Source organism: Myxocyprinus asiaticus, chromosome 19 (assembly GCF_019703515.2).
Source record: "Myxocyprinus asiaticus isolate MX2 ecotype Aquarium Trade chromosome 19, UBuf_Myxa_2, whole genome shotgun sequence".
NCBI classification, from domain to species: Eukaryota; Metazoa; Chordata; class Actinopteri; order Cypriniformes; family Catostomidae; genus Myxocyprinus; species Myxocyprinus asiaticus.
Window position 1 is genome coordinate 29,874,199 of NC_059362.1, and position 6,238 is coordinate 29,880,436.

Below are 6,238 nucleotides of genomic sequence, written 5' to 3' on the forward strand. Positions count from 1 at the left end.
TAAAATTTTTATGTTTGCATGAAGTAAGAAATGTTTTGTTCACATCTTATAGTGCCAACCCCAAATTAAATTAGCTATTTTAATTAGCAGTTAATTGTTATTTAATTTGCAACTGTTATGCTTTTAACTTAACAAACACCGGCAAAGACAGAAATTACACCAACAATGATTGTAGAGTTCTGGCATCACATTGGTGTTGCTCTGTGGCTTAGCATACACTCATAGATTATAATATATATATATATATATATAAAGTATAAGAAAAAAATCCTTCCAGAGAATTTCCACATTTATTTTGCAAATCTGGGAGTTTATTAGAGCTCAGTACCAGAAATCCCCACTAGATATCAGTGTGAGGCTTACTAAACTGCATGTGGTACTGTCACAAAAGACTCCTTTCATGCTGCCTGGGAAAAGTACAGTTGTCTAGCTGGATACTAGCACACTACAGAACATGCCAGGACATGTTTCAACATGCCAGGACAAGTTTCAACATAGTAGTAGGAAGTCTGCATAGTAGTCTACATACTAATTTGATGTTTGGAAAAAAAAAATGTCCTGCAAAAATTTTAATGCAATTTAAAATTTAAAGGTACACAAAGTAACTTTAGTCTTTGTGTCATCTTGGACTTACACTGACACCTAGCTGCTTGGATGCAGCATCATTTAAAATCAATAGATTTCAGTTTCAGATGCCATTGTAGAAATGTAGTATTCACAGTCAGCCATGATTACTTTAATCAGTGAGTGAAAGTGTCAAGCATCAGGACGGTTACGGAGATTGAGTATCATCTGGCTGGTTATGTGATTCTAAAATGGCAGTCGCCATGTGTGGACCCTCTCCATGTAGAATAAAACAACTATTATAAAGTTACTGATATGATTGGAGTCTTAATTTTAATGTGAATGGTCATGATTTTCTACATATATTGCAAAATTACAATTAATGTCTTTAGGAGTTAAACTTTTTTAATGAGGAAAAAAATTACTGAGTGCATTTTTAATTTGCAGCGTGGTTTTAGAGGTGGTACCCCGTGATTATAAATGCATTCAGTTTTTGACTCCATCTAATCTAAAATTAGGTTTGGTATAATGGCATTGTTTCTATCACAGAGACAAGATCTGAAAATAATCTAGAATTGTAGGAAACACTGTAGGTTTGGCAAACATTGCTACCCATTTTTTTACACCTGTAAAATAACCAAAAACTACCATACCAAATTTAGTAATTTGGGCTTAAATGTTACTATATTCACAAATGTTTTACATTATTGTTTGCCATGCTGTTTACAATTAGAATTAGCGGGTTAGTTAGACTTTTCAATACTATACTATCTCTAAAGTCACATACTCTTCTTTAAAACTTCAAATTTACTGCATGGGTCAAAATAAAATACATTTCTGCCTGTATTAAACTGCCTTATCCTGCAACTTAAGGCCTAAAACCCATTTAAAAGACAGTGGTGGAAGAAACTGAGATTATCTACATGTAGCATGCAGCGTTCTTGGTGAAAAATGTTCGAGAGCACAGCAGGTCAGATATTGCCTTGTGGTTTGGTTTTTACCTTTGCACTCCATGTAGCCCAAGGCTGAATTACTATGGCAACTTCCTTGCATGAGGAAGGGAATAATTGCAGTTCGGAATTCCAAACGGATGGTGTGCGTGGTTGAAGGTGATAGTTTTGTGCTGCTCATTCTGATACTGCAATCAGTCTGACTAAGGAACACAGTCACACATCGACCTCCTTCTGTAGATCTGTAAATCTGTGGATTTGCTGTAGTACAAAGGGATACACCATTGAAAGCTGCCATGCTTTATGAAAACACATATATTTGGGGATTTGTTTATTAGTGAAAGCTATTTATCATTATAAAGTGGATGCATTTTAACCAGTTTTCTTTTGGCTTCAGTATGACATAGATATCTTTTTTTTGTTGTTTTTTTTTTTGTGGATTTTTTCCCCTTTTTCTCCCAATTTGGAATGCCCAATTCACGTAGTGATTCACCTGAGTCCAGGTGGCGGAGGACGAATCCCAGCTGCCTCTGCATCTGAGACCATCAACCTGTGCATCTTATCACATGGCTTGTTGAGCACGTTGCCATGGAGACATAGCGCGTGTGGAGGCTTCACACCATCCACCGCAGCAACCATGCTCAACTCACCATGTGCCCCACCAAGGCACGTTATAGCTAACCACATTATAGTGACCATGAGGAGTTTACCCCATGTGACTCTACCCTCCCTAGCAACCAGGCCAATTTGGTTGCTTAAAAGACCTGGCTGGAGTCACTCAGCACGCCCTGGGATTCAAACTAGCGAGCTAGCGAACTCCAGGGGTGGTAGCCAGCGTATTTTACCACTGAGCTACCAGGCTCTGATATCTTCTTCTGTTTAACGCTTCTGCTAAAAGGTCTTACTTTTATCTGAATGTTTTCTTTTCTTTCTTTCTTACTTTTTTCTTTCTTTTATTTTTGCAGCTCCAGTTGGGTGGTGTCTTCTGAGAGAAATGTTAAATTGCACGTGATAAAGCTGTCAAAACACAGGTTCTGTATTATAGAAACCCACTTCCAAAAACGGCAAGTGTGAAAGATTGTAAGGGCTCTGTAAAGGGTCTAGAAAATTATACAGATCTGGCATGCACCATGAATTCCACAGGACAACTGCATGGCAAGTGATTTTCAAGTTTTTATACATTCATATCTCTATTCAGCACTGGCTGGACAACTCTGCCCTCCTGGCTCTGCAATCATTTTCTCAAAGAAGATGGAAGAGGGTTAGAAAAAGGCTTAAGAAGCAAAACCTTCATGTCATACCTGCTGACCTCTTTGTTTTGTTTAGCCCCCACATGCCCATTACAATTTCATTATATCCAATCAATATATCTTCTTTTAAAATCTTGATTAAATCTTCATGGTTGAGCTAACCAGAGGCCCTGATCCATCTAGCTGTCTTCTGTGCTCCTGCTTTAACCTCTGGGGTTGTGTGCACAGGGCCACTCTCATTGCAGTCCACTGAACCCCTTTGACACTAATTGAATTACTGGAAAGACAGCAAAGCCATGTGACCTCCTTGTGTTATGGTCATGTTGTCAAAAAATGTAGGAACAGATTTTCAAACAATTCACACAAACTTTTTAAGTATCTTTGAAACAAACAAGGTAACATTCTGTAATAACTTACTCACCCTCATGTCGTTCCAAATCCATATGGCTTTATTACTTATGCAGAACACAAATGTTAAAATTTTAAAAGATGGTCCGTTCACTGATTTTCATACAATAGCAGTGGATAGTGCCTCACTTTAAAGCCTAAAAAAACACCCAAATGTAGTCCAGAAATTTAAGTAATTATTCACTATCAAATCAAATCATGGATTAAAGGCCTGTTCACACAAAATCTGTGACAATTTTGTGAGACGAACTTCCAAAGGAAGTCTATTCACACCAAGTCCATAAAAAATGAAATGAAAAATTAAGTCCTGCATAATAGGTGGCGCTGTAGCTGTTCTACAAACATTTATGCCAGTCTCCTGCCTACACCTTCTGCTTGAACGCAGTTAAAGCATTTATTTACCTAATTTGGCATAACTGTTTCATTATGTTCTTGCCATGGTGTTGATGCATTTTGAGGAGTATATAATCTGTGTTTTTTATGTGAGTAAGATGAGTAAAGAGCACTGCTGAATATTTATTTGTGTTTTCGAAGTATTTTCAGAGTATTTTCCAAACGGACTCCTGAGCCCAACTTCTCTTTTTATAATGCCTAAATTAATGCCTGGTTAATATAACACAAGGTATAGTGATAAAAATACATGTGGACTAATGTACATTAAGAATATCAGGTACATTATAAAATATGAAGCATCAAATTAAAATAATATAAAAGAAAACACTGGCTCACTGTCTTTTTTATTTAAATTATTGCAACAATTTGTTATATTACCCTTGCAATAAAAATAGCAGTGTGGTTCTGCAGTTCATTTGTCTACAGTAAAATATTGTATGTAGGGAGTCTTTTTATGGGATTTTACTACAAGCTTAGTGCAAACGAATTTGCGAGCCTCGCTGCTATTTTAACTGCCATGATAATATAACAGGCACAGTGATATACATATTAAATATTGTACATTAAGACAAAACACCAAAAGCACATTTTCAAAAACAGACCTGGTTTATGTTTGCAGTACAAAGGATTCATGAACTGCAACTATTTATTTTTAAATATATAATTTTTGGGGGTGTGTATCAGTTGCACGTCCAATGAGCTTTGATGTTACTGGCTAATATTGTTCTCAAGTGAAGTCAACCAGTAATTATGAGAATTATCTTATCCAGTTTTACCATAATGTTTTAAAGCACTTACAAGTGTTTCTTTTTTTTTTTCCTACTGTGTGTATCTGTGAAAGTAACAAGGTTATCACCAACTTTTTTAATTACGGGGAGTGGCTGAGGACCTGAGTGTGAACCGGTCTGCCAAATAACCACACAGTCCTGTTCTCTTTTCCATGAAGAGTCTTGATCACAGGACTGCAGCAGAGACCAGCAGCTTGAATCCGTTATCCATCACCCAGCCTGACATTGGACCACTGCAGGCCATTCAATCCCAGCGCCCCTCTCCTCTTTCCTGCACCAATGACCATACATCTCCCCCTCTCTATCCACCTGGGTCAAACTAATGAACCCCTGAGGTCAAGGGTGAGGGTGGGGGTACTGTTGTCAACCAGACAATGTCCAGATGACCCCTCTATCATTTCCCCCTCCAATCACCTCAAACCCCTGTGTTTTCATGCACAACAATATGCTGATGATAACCATCAAAAATGTGTTTATTCAAAAAAGTCAGATGACGCAAGAAAACATCTCGGTTACGTATATAACCTCGGTTTCCTGAGACGAAGGGAACGAGACATTGTGTGCTAACGCATATGGGGAGTGTCCTTCCACAAGACCTAGTTGAATCCTTTCTACAATAATGGCATTATTCTAATATTGTCTATGGTGTTTGAGCCCCGCCCTTTTAGGCATGAAGCTGTCCATTATAAAAGTAGGCGCACAAACACGCCTCTGACTGAGGGACATGGAGTGCATTGCTCGCACCTCAAAAGAACTCTGAGTCTTGTAGTGCGGCCAGCGTTTGCAATGTCTCGTTCCCTTTGTCTCAGGGAACCGAGGTTATGTACATAACCGAGATTTTCCCTTACGACTCAGTACACTTGACATTGCGTACTAACACATATGGGGAACAGAATCCCATCATGCTGCACTACACAACATAATCTTCCAGAGGGGAAACATGACACTCCAGTCCTGCAGGACGGTGACCGACAAGAGTATGCCGCAAGTGAGTGACCCTCATGTTGGGCCAGGAGGGGAGCACTCAGAATAAATATATGAACTATAGTCATATAGTATGAATTAACCACTTCACGAACCCAGTCGGGAAGGGAGTTTATTTATAATGAAAGTGCTTGTGACTTTATGGTAAATTACAACGGCCTGAATGGAGGCGTGCACTGATACAGCTGCTTCTGTTTGGGCCATGGCTTGCGTGGCCTCACCTGTGGCTCGGTGGCGGTGCTGAGGCAGCGGACATGGGGCTTTTGCCCGGGCACTGGCTCAAAACAGAGTGGGAGCAAACCGGCTGTGATACATTTCTCCGTTTCGGCATAAAGTGTATCATAGCCTGCAAGTGTTGCTGAGTCGCGACGTAACGCTCGGCAAACTTATCCACAGAGCCACAGAAGAGGCTGGCTGGAGACACTGGAGCATCCAACAGAGCAGCTTTTTCCTTGTCATGCATTTCCGTGAGGGCCAGCCAGTTTTGATGATTCAGAACTACCAGGTTGCCCATTGACTTGCCAATGGCCTGTGCCGTGACTTTTGTGGCATGCAGCGCTATGTCCGTAGCGGTGTGGAGCTCATTGAATGTCTCTGGATCGTAGCCTTGCTCGTTCATTGTTTGAGGAGCTTGGCTTGAAAGATCTGGAGCACCGCCATCGCGTTGAGTGTTGAACCAGCTTGGCCCGCTGCTGAGTATGCTCTTCCAGCCAGTGCGAAAGTCATTCGACAGAGCTTGGAATGATGAATGGGGTGTGATTTCCACGCCCTGCTACTTGCTGGGCAGAGGTGTGTCGCTACCGCCTCCTCCACAGAGGGTAGTTGGACATAACCATTTTCTTCCCCATGATCCACATTATAGAGGATGTAATCGCTGTGTGGGTGAGCTGAATAGGGCACA